The sequence below is a fragment of the Ovis canadensis genome, chromosome 16 (genome assembly GCF_042477335.2).
Source record: "Ovis canadensis isolate MfBH-ARS-UI-01 breed Bighorn chromosome 16, ARS-UI_OviCan_v2, whole genome shotgun sequence".
Lineage (NCBI taxonomy): Eukaryota > Metazoa > Chordata > Mammalia > Artiodactyla > Bovidae > Ovis > Ovis canadensis.
This window is the reverse complement of record NC_091260.1, coordinates 53615802-53629140: the sequence shown is the minus strand read 5'-3', so window position 1 is coordinate 53629140 and position 13339 is coordinate 53615802.

The following is a 13339-nucleotide window of genomic DNA, read 5'->3' as shown; positions in this document are numbered from 1 at the left end:
TTTTAGGATTAACTGGTTTGATTCCCTTGTAGTGCAAGAGACTCCTAAGAGTCTTCTCCAATACCAGGGTTTGAAAGCATCAATTCTTCAGCGCTTAGCCTTCTTTTTGGTCCAGCTCTCACATCCATACATGACTACTGGAAAACCCATAGCTTTGACTATACATACCTGGTTCTTCCAGTAGTCAAGTGCAGAGGTGAGAGAAGAAGAGAAGAGAGAAGGAGAGAGACAGGAGACAGAGGAAGGGTGGGGAGAAAAAATAAATTACTGCTACCCCATCAGTCTGACCTCAGAGGGCATTAAGCATAGCCAAGATCAAGTTTAAGCATTCAAATAAAACTTTTGCTCAAGGTTCTCAGGTCACCAAAGGAAAACAGAGTAACACGAAGCAAGATAATCTATCTTCCAGAATATCTCCAGCTGTGTTTTCCAAAATATCTTCTGTGGGAGTGTCTCTTGATGTGGCCCCTTTGACTCCAGATAAAAGTGAAAAACCTTTTCTCACTGCTCAGTAAAGCCTGCAAGCCCATCTCAAAGTCCAGATTTACAAAGACAAAGACTTAAAAGAACCAAGTTGTCTCCCTGTCTAAGAGCTGCCTCCTCAAAATTAGGAGAATCAATGTCCAGTCAGAACAGTGATCTCTTCCGCAGATGGTGAATTCAAAGATCCATCTCCCTTTTAGAGGGGAACCCCAGTACCTAGTTATGGTAGCATGGCCTTAATGAAACAGTTGTGTCAGAACACAATACAATAGTTCATACACCTATACAAGGTGTGCGAACAGGCATGGGTCACTGGGGAGATGAATCCACAGATAAAAGAGAAAAAAAAAAATGCTCATGGAGCCTATGTTATACCTTTTACCTGCAATGCCAGGTCTGTTCTCTCCCTACCATTTCCAGTGTTCAAATTCAAACTGGTGCTCTAAGACCACCTCATAGTGTCTCTTCTCTGAAGTTTTCTCTGACTGCTATTCCAGTTCAAACTTCTGTAGAATAATCACATAGAAGAGGGGAAAACTATAATCCTGTCAATCAGAATCCTCGTTATGCCACTCATCTTTGGTAGAACCTTGGAAAAGTTGCTTATTCCATCTTAGCTTCAGTTTCCTCTTCTAAAAATAAAGATGGCAATAACACCTACCTTGAACAATGAATAAGTTGTATGTAGAAGTGCTTGGTACCATGTGGTATATAGTACATATTATTGGGTTGGCCAAAAAATTTGTCTGGATCTTCCCATAACATCTTATGGAAAAACTCAAATGAACTTTTTGGACAACTGAATATTATTATTATTACTGAAATAATTGTTTTGTAGTATGTGATAGTACTAGCATAATATCTGGCACATAATGGTGAAATGTTATTTTATTATTATTGAAGCATTTTATGTGTATATTTTTTACTTTTCCTCTGCTGCTGCTAAGTTGCTAAGTGTCCGACTCTGTGCGACCCCATAGACAGTAGCCCACCAGGCTCCCCCTTCCCTGGGATTCTCCAGGCAAGAATACTGGAGTGGGTTGCCATTTCCTCTTAATTCACACTGAGTATCTCTTTTTTAATTAGTCACTTACCCATTCTGTCTCCCCACTGGGAGTCTAAAGTCTTGAAGGCACATTGTTCCAAAACATCTTATCTGCGGAGGGCAGAGAAATTTGAGGTATTCATAGCTTCAGTGTTATTTGCTCTCTGGTCAGGGATTGCTAACCTCCTTCCTAATGAAAAAAATACCATCCTTGAATGCAAGTCCAGCTGTGCTGCTCTGCAGGGGGAACTGAACTCTTGGAGGGACACATGGTCTCTTTTTCCCTTAGCAACCAGGAAGAATCTAAATTAATGTATTGAATCTCCAGGATTCCCTAGGCAGGCCAGACACACAGACAGCCTGGAGAGGGACTGTCATTAAATGAGTTGTGATAAAGAAAATAAGATCTTCTTCCCACATTAATAAATACGGCAAATCCCAGACAGCCTGGGTGCTTAGGTCCTGGGCAGAAAATGTTTTAGGATTTTTTTCCCCAGTGAGTCATAATTGTCATGGTCCTAACACCTGTCACTTGAAAAAGAAAAAAATCAGTGTAATCACCAGAGCAGTTGCCTCAGGAATACATTCTTTTAATAATTTGTTTGGAGGAAGTTCAAGAATGCAAGTGATGGGTTAGTTTCAAATGTAGAGTGACCGGAGTTGCCCTAAGTGCTGAGCTCTCTGAATTTAAGGACAACGGGGGAGAAAAGAGAAGTTATAATATTATTAACAGCAGAAAATCAAGTTATTGAAGACTCATTCAGTAATGAATAAAATCAGTTCTGATACCAATCTTTCTGGTCCACATGAAAATATGAAAAAAAAAATTATTAGATTCCACAACCAACCTATTAGTGATGGGGTTGGCCTGATAAAAAGATAAGAACTGATGGCATAAAAAACAATGGTCTGGGATTATACCCACCTTTTAAAATACAGACAGATAAAAGATGACTAAGCAGGGAAAGTATCATTACATAGTAGGGTAGAGGTTACAATTGATAGCACACTGCTGGCAATGTTATTTTCTTGTTGTCCATGTTATTAAATTCCTTAAAGGTCATATAGACCATCTAGGTGAAAGTAAAACCACAAACCACTTATATATATAAATATATATAAAAACAATGTTCCAAGGCAATTCAGTGAGGAAAAGGAAATCTTTCCAACAAATCATACTGAAATAATTGATTATCAAAAGAAGAAAAAAATCTCAACTCTCACATTCTCCACTACACAAAAATTAACTTGAAATGGATTACAGAACTAAACTGAGTTTTCAGTTCAGTTCAGCCACTCAGTCGTGTCCAAATCTTTGCGACCCCATGAATCATGGCACACCAGGCCTCCCTGTCCATCACCACCTCCCGGAGTTCACTCACTCATGTCCATCAAGACAGTGATGCCATCCAGCCATCTCATCCTCTGTTGTCCCCTTCTCCTCCTACCCCCAATCTCTCCCAGCATCAGGGTCTTTTCCAATGAGTCAACTCTTCACATCAGGTGGCCAAAGTACTGGAGTTTCAGCTTTAGCATCATTCCTTCCAAAGAAATCTCAGGGCTGATCTCCTTCAGAATGGACTGGTTGGATCTCCTTGCAGTCCAAGGGACTCTCAAGTCTTCTCCAACACCACATTTCAAAAGCATCAATTCTTCAGCGCTTAGCTTTCTTCACAGTCCAACTCTCGCATCCATACATGACCACTGGAAAAACCATAGCCTTGACTGGACAGACCTTTGTTGGCAAAGTAATGTCTCTGCTTTTCAACATGCTATCTAGGTTGGTCATAACTTTCCTTCCAAGGAGTAAGCGTCTTTTAAGCATCTGACAGAATGTGGTCCACTGGAGAAGGGAATGGCAAACCACTTCATTATTCTTGCCTTGAGAACTCCATGAACAGTATGAAAAAGCAAAATGATAGGATACTGAAAGAGGAACTCCCCAGGTCAGTAGGTGCCCAATATGCTACTGGAGATCAGTGGAGAAATAACTCCAGAAAGAATGAAGGGATGGAGCCAAAGCAAAAGCAATACCCAGTTGTGGACGTGACTGGTGAAAGAAGTAAGGTCTGATGCTGTAAAGAGCGATATTGCATAGGAACCTGGAACGTCAGGTCCATGAATCAAGGCAAATTGGAAGTGGTCAAACAGGAGATGGCAAGAGTGAACGTCGACATTCTAGGAATCAGTGAACTAAAATGGACTGGAATGGGTGAATTTAACTCAGATGACCATTATATCTACTACTGTGGGCAGGAATCCCTCAGAAGAAAGGGAGTAGCCATCATGGTCAACAAAAGAGTTTGAAATGCATTACTTAGATGCAATCTCAAAAATGACAGAATGATCTCTGTTCATTTCCAAGGCAAACCATTCAATATCACAGTAATCCAAGTCTATGCCCCAATCAGTAACGCTGAAGAAGCTGAAGTTGAATGGTTCTATGAAGACCTACAAGACCTTTTAGAACTAACACCCCAAAACGATGTCCTTTTCATTATAGGGGACTGGAATGCAAAAGTAGGAAGTCAAGAAACACCTGGAGTAACAGGCAAATTTGGCCTTGGAATACAGAATGAAGCAGGGCAAAGACTAATAGAGTTTTGCCAAGAAAACGCACTGGTCATAGCAAACACCCTTTTCCGACAACACAAGAGAAGACTCTACACATGGACATCACCAGATGGTCAACACTGAAATCAGACTGATTGTATTCTTTGCAGCCAAAGATGGATAAGCTCTATACAGTCAGCAAAAACAAGATCAGGAGCTGACTGTGGCTCAGATCATGAACTCCTTATTGCCAAATTCAGACTTAAATTGAAGAAAGTAGGGAAAACCGCTAGACCATTCAGGTATGACCTAAATCAAATCCCTTATGATTATACAGTGGAAGTGAGAAATAGATTTAAGGGCCTAGATCTGATAGAGTGCCTGATAAATTACGGACGGAGGTTCATGACATTGTACAGGAGACAGGGAGTAAGACGATCCCCATGGAAAAGAAATGCAAAAAAGCAAAATGGCTGTCTGGGGAGGCCTTACAAATAGCTTTGAAAAGAAGAGAAGCAAAAAGCAAAAGAGAAAAGGAAAGATATAAGCATCTGAATGCAGAGTTCCAAAGAATAGCAAGAAGAGATAAGAAAGCCTTCCTCAGCGATCAATGCAAAGAAATAGAGGCAAACAACAGAATGGGAAAGACTGGAGATCTATTCAAGAAAGTTAGAGATACCAAGGGAACATTTCATGCAAAGATGGGCTCGATAAAGGACAAAAATGGTATGAACCTAATAGAAGCAGAAGATATTAAGAAGTGGCAAGAATACACAGAAGAACTGTACAAAAAAGATCTTCATGACCAAGATAATCATGATGGTGTGATCACTCACCTAGAGCCAGACATCCTGGAATGTGAAGTCAAGTGGGCCTTAGAAAGCATCACTACAAACAAAACTAATGGAGGTGATGGAATTCCAGTGGAGCTATTTCAAATCCTAAAAGATGATGCTGTGAAAGTGCTACACTCAATATGCCAGCAAATTTGGAAAACTCAGCAGTGGCCACAGAACTGGAAAAGGTCAATTTTCATTCCAATCCCAAAGAAAGGCAATGCAAAAGAATGCTCAAACTACCACACAATTGCACTCATCTCACACGCTAGTAAAGTAATGCTCAAAATTCTCCAAGCCAGGCTTCAGCAATACGTTAACTATGAACTTCCAGATGTTCAAGCTGGTTTTAGAAAAGGCAGAGGAACCAGAGATTAAATTACCAACATCCACTGGATCATGGAAAAAGCAGTGATTTTAGTAAGAGTTAAAACTATAAACTTTCCAGAAGAAATCATTAAAGAAAAATATTAATTACTTTGGTTAGGCAAAGTTTTCTTAAACTGGATTTTAAAAAAGCATGAAAGTATTTAAAAATTGAATCTCATCAAAATGTAAAACTTTTGTTCTTCCAAGGACACCATTAAGACAATGAAAAGACAATCAACAGACTAGTTCATGAAAATATTTGTAAAACATGTATCCACTGAAGGTCTTCCGATAAAAATGTATTTTTAAAACCCTTACAATTCATTAAAAAGAAAACAACAACAACAGAAAGAACAAAGGCTTTGAACAGTCACTTGGATGGAAAAGAGTCACCACATCATTACTCATCAGGGAAATGCAAAGTAAAATCATAATCAAATACCACAATTAATACTCTAAACACTAGAATTTCTAAAATCAAAAAGACTGATAATGGTCAAGGATTGACAACTGAAATGCTCATAAAATTTGGATTTCTTAAAGCATTAAGCATTGTTTACCATATGACCCAGAAATTAAAATTCTAAATACTTACTCAAGAAAAATGAAAATGCATGCTTACACAAAGGCTTGTGCTCATATATTCATAACAGCTTTCCTCATAATAGCCAAAAAACTGGGAGAAAAATAAATAATCATCAGATGGGGAATGAAATAAACATATTGTGATACAGTCCTGCAATAAATACTACTCCATAATAAAAAGAAACAGACTACAGATGAACACACAATATGGATGTGAATCTCTAAAGCATCATACTAGGTAACAGAAGTCAGACCAAAAAACAAATAAACTATATACTGTATGATCTCATTTATATGAAATTCTAGAAAAGGCAGAACTATAATGAAAGAAAGCAAGTCAGTGGTTTACAGGAGCCAAGAAATAGGGAGAGGGGATGGGCTGCAAATGGACACAAGGGAACTTCCTGAGGTGATAGAAATGTTCTATATCACAGTTACAATGACTGTTACACAGCTGTGCATATTTGTCAGGCTTCACCAGCTTGTACATTTTGTTCCATGAATTCTGTTCTAAAAATCAGTTCTAAGGAGAAACCTTTGATATGTGGAAAGAATTAGCCACAGTGGTATTTATTGCATTTTTAAAAATAACAGTAAAAACTTGGGAATGATGTCTAACTATTAGGAATTTAATTAAATAAATCATGGTATATTTCCAGATGGATTGTTTTGAAGCTATTAAAAATGATGTTGTTATTGAATATTTAATAGCACAAAGATATATGGTTACTTTAAGGTAGATAGCAAAGCAGTATACCCACAATCCATTTTATTATCCCTTTATGTGATTGTTCCATGGGCATGTGAATACGTATGAGCCTATACATTTATTTAGATCTTTCTATATTATTAGGATGCTTCCCTGGTGGCTCAGGGGTAAAGAATCCCTGGGTCGAGAAGATCCCCTGGCGAAGGAAATAGCAACCTGCTTCAGGATTCTTGCCTGGAGAATTCCATGGACAGAGGAGCTGGCAGGCTACATACAGTCCATGGGGTCGCAAGAGTCAGACATGACTTAGCAACTAAACAACAACAAAATATTAGTAGAAAGTTGTTTTTTTCATTTTGTTTGCTTAAGTATCTGATACTGAACATATATTTCCTTTGAGGAAAGAGAAAAAAAAGGCATTATTTTAAAAAACATGTATCTTGTCTTTAAAAGATTTATGGTCTAGTTAGAGAAAAAGATATGTAAATAGCATAATACATGGTAGAATGAAATGAGCACCCAGGGAAAGTGAGGGACAACTGATTGGGTCTATTGTATACTTTGAAACCAAAGCTGGAACCACGGTTTCCAGCCAGCTTCCAGACCATGACATTCTGTCTGAACCACTGAGCCCACTTTCTTCACTCATGAGGATTTACTCTCAAGGAATCCATGACTTTTGACTGCCACCCCAGCCCAGTGCACCAGACAAGAGTGAGTATCTGAACTTCCGTTGTGGACCAAGTTCAAGTTCCCTTCCAAACAAGCCAAGGATATACTTGGATACTTGTTGCAGTGTCCTTGAATTCAGGTCAAGGACAATTCCTAGAAGTCCTCTGGGAATTCCATGATAAAAGATGGCCTGCCTGGGGGAAAGAGCACTTCTAAAAGGCTTTATATGCTCCAATGCCTGGCACACAGGTGCTCAGTAATACTTGTTAATTGTTTAGTGGATATATTGAGAATAAAAGCATGGACTTAAGATTGTTTCAGCTGGTTTTTGCCCTGACTTAATCAAGGAGGACTTCCTGAAAGAGCTGGGATTCTCTGGTTTAAGCAATGTCTACACGCTGCCTCCACCCTGGTTGTACTCTTAGGTTTGGGATAATTTCAAGACAGAAATATCTCCTGCTGGCCACTATGATGCTTTCCGTCTCACCAGTTAAGATATTTGTAGACTAAACCTATTTCCAGCGTTTTCTGCCAAATTTCCCTGTAGTGTTGAGCAGGGCTGAGCAAGTCAAGAAGCAATGAGCAATTTGGTCCAAATTCTTCAACTCTTTTTCAATATTCTGGATTCACTAAAACCCCAACTACCTGGCAGTTTTATCTTTCATTTTTCAACCTCAGTTGGTTTTCAACAAAACTGAATCCCTGTTGCTGATCGACTTATGTTCTAGTCCATCCAAACTCGGCTTGCCAGAAACATCCAGTGATTCTACCTGGAAACCTCCAATGCCCTTTGCTGAAAGGACAGCAGAATGTCCCAATTTACATTCAGGCAAACTAAAAGTAAGAATATCAAGTGTTTATAGAGATTATGTAGTATAATAAAATCCAGATCATGAATCTTAGGAAAATGAATGCTGTGTTAAGAATCAGATACTAGATCCAAAATATGCTTTTATGGCCTGGTTGATTAAGGCAGGTCACTTAAACTTTCCAGGCCTCAGTTTACCCCTTTCTTGTCTAGGGGAGATGTGTTTTTTTTTAATCTGGTTTCTTTTTCTTTTATCTATCACTAAGTTGCCTTTAACTCTAGTATTCAGTGATTTTATAACGTTCCCTTACAGATGCTTGGGGGAGGCAGTCATTTGGCAAGACATTTTTGCATCCCTGCCTTGTCTCATTGCTTGTCAGAGTGTGCAAAAACAATAAATAACCATCGGCTACAAGAAAAGCATGTGTTGGATCGAGCTGGTATGTCAGTTCCCTGCCTTCTGGAGAGGAAAGAGGAGGCTTTGATGTCAGAATAGGTTCCACATTTTGACCTAGGGACCCCTCAGTTCCAAGTGGACCCAATTGCCAAATATTATTATACAACAATTATTTACAATGAAAGAAGCATTTTGTACCTCTTTAAAAACTGATAGAGTTATTTTATTTTAAAAAGAAAGAAAAGTATAATCCCAAAGATGAAATCCCTGATCTGCAAATGGAAAACAGAAAAACAAAAACAAGAGAGCCGGATACCTGCTCTTCGTACATGGTTCCCGTTTACTAGCAGCCAAGGAACAGGCTCGGTGATGCAGCCAGTCTGTCTGTTAATATAGATTATAATGGAGAGAACAGACATGAAACACTTGTGTAATCCTACATGGTACCCAAAGGACTGAGGCCTTTCTCTGCTCAACCCTGGTCTCCAGATCACTTTCCTCAGCCTTTGTGATGGCCTATGAGCTTGGTTACATACAAAGTGAAAGTGAAAGTGTTAGTCATTCAGTCCTATCTGACTCTTTGTGACGCCATGGACTGTAGCCCACCAGGCTCCTTTTGTCCATGGAATTCTCCAGGCAAGAATATTGGAGTGGATTGCCATTTTCTTCTCCAGGGGATCTTCATGACCCAGGGATTGAACCCGGGTCTCCTGAATTGAAGGCAGACTCTTTACCAGCTGAGCCACCAGGGAAGACACTTCCCTTCTCCTTCACCAAATGTACTATTAAAGGTACAAAGGCCTGCCTTCCTCCGCATTCACTCAGCTCCACTGAAACAGAGAGCATTTTCTGGAATGTGTCTTAAGGAATTGTAATCCTGACAAATGAAGTGATCCCTGTACTAATAAACCTGAGATTTGCAGAATAATCTCTCCTTATCTTGAGATTCACTCACAATATCAAAGGCTCTAAGAAGGTCCACACACAAGAAATGGTAGTTTTGTTACTGGCCAGGAAGAACAAGTAGTATTGGGCCAAAGCAGCACTTCATTTCTCCGTAAAGACTATCCGTATTTCTTGATCCCAAACTTCCCCCCTAACTTATCTCCCCTAACCATTCCCCTCCATTGGAAACAATGTCCCCTTCTCTGAAGTAAGGCTTCATTTGCACTTATCTCATAAACTTTTGAAAAAAAATTTTATTTATTATTCTCTTTGGCTGCACTGGGTCTTCATTGCTGCACGTGGGCTTTCTCTAGTTGCAGAGAACAAGGGCTACTCTCTAGTTGCGATGCATAGGTTTCTCGTTGCAGCGGCTTCTCTTGTTGCAGCACACAGGCTCTAGGGCACCCAGGCTTCAGAAGTTGTGACAGAGGCTTAGTGGCCCATCTCATGTGGAAATCTCCCAGCCCAGAGATCAAATCTGTATTCCCTGTAGTGGGAGGCAGATACTTAACACTGGACCACCAGGAAGGGAAAGTTGTTCAGTTGTGTCCGACTCTTTGTGACTCCATGGACTGTATAGTCCATGGAATTCTCCAGGCCAGAATACTGGAGTGGGATGCTGTTCCTTCTCCAGGGGACCCTCCCAACCCAGGGATCAAACCCAGCTCTCCTGCATTGCAGGTGGATTCTTTACCAGCTGAGCCACCAGGGAAGCCCAAGGATCCTGGCGTGGGTAACCTATCTCTTTTCCAGCAGGTCTTCCCAACAGAGGAATCAAACCAGGAACTCTTGCATTGCTAGTGGAATCTTTGCCAGCTGAGCTACCAGGGAAATCCCCTCATAAACTTTTAAAATTACTTTTTATTTGGGCTTCCCTCCCTGGTGGGCCAGTGGTTAAGAATCCACCTCCCAGTGGAGGGGAAACAGGTTCGATCTCTGATCTGGGAAGATTCCACATGTGATGGAGCAACTAAGCCCATGTTCCATGACTACTGAAACCCAGGGGCCCTAGAACCTGAGCTCTGCAACAAGAGAAGCCACTGCAATGAGAAGCCCATGCGTCACAACCAGAGAGTGGACCCTGCTTTCTACAAGTAGAAAAAGCCTGTGATCAGTTAAGTTCAGTCACTTCATTGTGTCCGACTAGTTGTAACCCCATGGACTGCAGCATGACAGGCTTCACTGTCCATCACCAATTCCTGAAGCTTATTCACACTCATGTCCATCAAGTGGGTGATGCCATCCAACCATTTCATCCTCTGTCGTCCCCTTCTCTTCCCACCTTCAATTTTCCCAGCATCAGGGTCTTTTCAAATGAGTCAGCTCTTGCCATCAGGTGGCCAAAGTATTGGAGTTTCAGCTTCAGCATCAGTCCTTCCAATGAATATTCAGGACTGATTTCCTTTACGATTGACTGGTTGATCTCCTTGCAGTCCAAGGGACTCTAAAGAATCTTCTCCAACATCACAGTTCAAAAGCATCAATTCTTCAGTGCTCAGCTTTCTTTACAGTCCATCTCTTACATCTATAGATGACTACTGGAAAAACCATAGTTTTGACTAGACAAACTTCTGTTGACAAGTAATGTCTCTTTCTTAACACACTGTCTAAGTTGCTCATAGCTTTTCTTCCAAGGAGCAAGCTTCTTTTAATTTCATGGCTGCAGTCACCATCTGCAGTGATTTTGGAGCCCCCCAAAATAAAGTCTCTCACTGTTGCCACTGTTTCTCCATATATTTGCCATGAAGTAATGGAACCGGATGTTTGATCTTAGTTTTCTGCATGTTGAGTTTTAAGCCAGCTTTTTCACTCTCCTCTTTCACTTTCATCAAGAGGTCCTTTTGTTCTTCTTCACTTTCTGCCATAACGGTTGTGTCATCTGCATATCTGAAGTTATTGATATTTCTCCTGGAAATCTTGATTCCAGCTTGTGCTTCATCCACTCCAACATTTCTCATGATGTACACTGCATATAAGTTAAATAAACAGGGTGACAATATATAGCCTTAATGTACTCCTTTCTGATTTGGAACCAGTCTTTTGTTCCATGTCCAGTTCTCACTGCTGCTTCTTCACCTGCATACAGATTTCTCAGGAGGCAAGTCAGGTCATCTGGTATTTCCATTTTTCAAAAATTTTCCACAGTTTGTTGTGATCCACACAATCAAAAGCTTTGGCATAGTCAATAAGGCAGAAGTAGATGTTTTTTTCTGGAACTCTCTTGCTTTTTTGATGATCCAGTGGATGTTGGCAATTTGATTTCTGGTTCCTCTGCCTTTTCTAAATCCAGTTTGAACATCTGGAAGTTCACGGTTCACATACTGTTGAAGCCTGGCTTGGAGAATCTTGAGCATTACTTTGCTAGCATGTGAGATGAGTGCAATTGTGTGGAAGTTTGAACATTCTTTGGCATTGCCTTTCTTTGGGATTGGAATGAAAACTGACCTTTTCCAGTCCTGTGGCCACTGCTGAGTTTTCCAGATTTGCTGGCATACTGAGTGCAGCACTTTCACAGCGTCATCTTTTAGGATTTGAAATAGCTAACTGGAATTCCACCATCTCCACTAGCTTTGTTCGTAGTGATGCTTCCTAAGGCCCACTTGACTTCTCATTCCATGATGTCTGGCTCTAGGTGAGTGATCACATCATCATGATTATCTGGGTCATGAAGATCTTTTTTGTACAGTTCTGTGTATTCTTGCCACCTCTTCTTAATATCTTCTGCTTCTGGTAGGTCCATTCCATTTCTGTTCTTTATCGAGCCCATCTTTGCATGAAAATTTCCCTTGGTACCTCTAATTTTCTTGAATAGATCTCTAGTCTTTCCCATTCTGTTGTTTTCCTCTATTTCTTTGCATTGATCACTGAGGAAGGCTTCCTTATCTCTCCTTGTCTTCAGACCTATTCTAATTGCCAATATATTGCAGAAGAGCAGATTCCTCATTCTTCAGTCTTTACCAGAGAAGAACTTGTGTGTGTTAACTGCTCAGTCATGTCTGAGTCTTTGCCACCCCATGGACTGTAGTCTGCCAGGTTCCTCTGTCCATGGGATTCTTCAGGCCAGAATACTGGTATGGGTTGCCATCCCCTTCTCCAAGAAGACCTTGTACATGAGAGCAATGTATACACATTTGATTAAATAGATCAAGCAGTCTAGTAGCTAGCATCTTCTAAATATCCATACCATCACTGGCAAATAACAATGGAATGTAGGTTAATTCTGAGAATCACTAAAGAAAAAAAAAAACAGTACTATACTCAAATCTAAAGTTGGAGGGACTTCCCTGGCAGTCTAGTGGTTAAGATCATTTGCTTCCACTGTAAAGGCATGGGTTCGATACCTGGCTGAGGAACTAAGAGTCCAATGATTGTGCCATGTGGCCAAAAGAAAACAAAAAATGCAAGAAAAATTTCAGGAATTCCCTGGTGGGTCTAATGGTTAGGACTTGGCACTTTCACTTCTGGGACCCAGATTCAATCCTTGGTCAGTGAACTAAAATCCCATAAGCCAGGCAGTGTGGCAAAAATAAAAATAAAAAAAGAAGAAGTTGGGAAAATGAAAATATTAACTAAAGGCAGAACTGCCAAATGTCTCTCTCTCTTCACTCACTAATTCAATTATGGAAAAGCTGGATATCATCACTCTTTCTTCTTTAGGTCTAGAAACATGCTTCATATTCATGCAATTTACTTACCATAATTAAACTCAATTTATTCAGGCTCAATATTCAGAGAACTACAGTATTAAAGTCTCCGTTACTAAACTTTGTTAGAATGCTGTTTGTTTTAGTTAATTTTATATTCTTGGTATTTAAAAAATGCTAAATAAAAGAACCACATAGATGATCAATTTGGAAACAATTTTAGTTTCATAAAATGTGCCTAATATTAAAACCAGATTGATAGAATTAAGTCAGTGTTTGGAGGATGGGAGAAA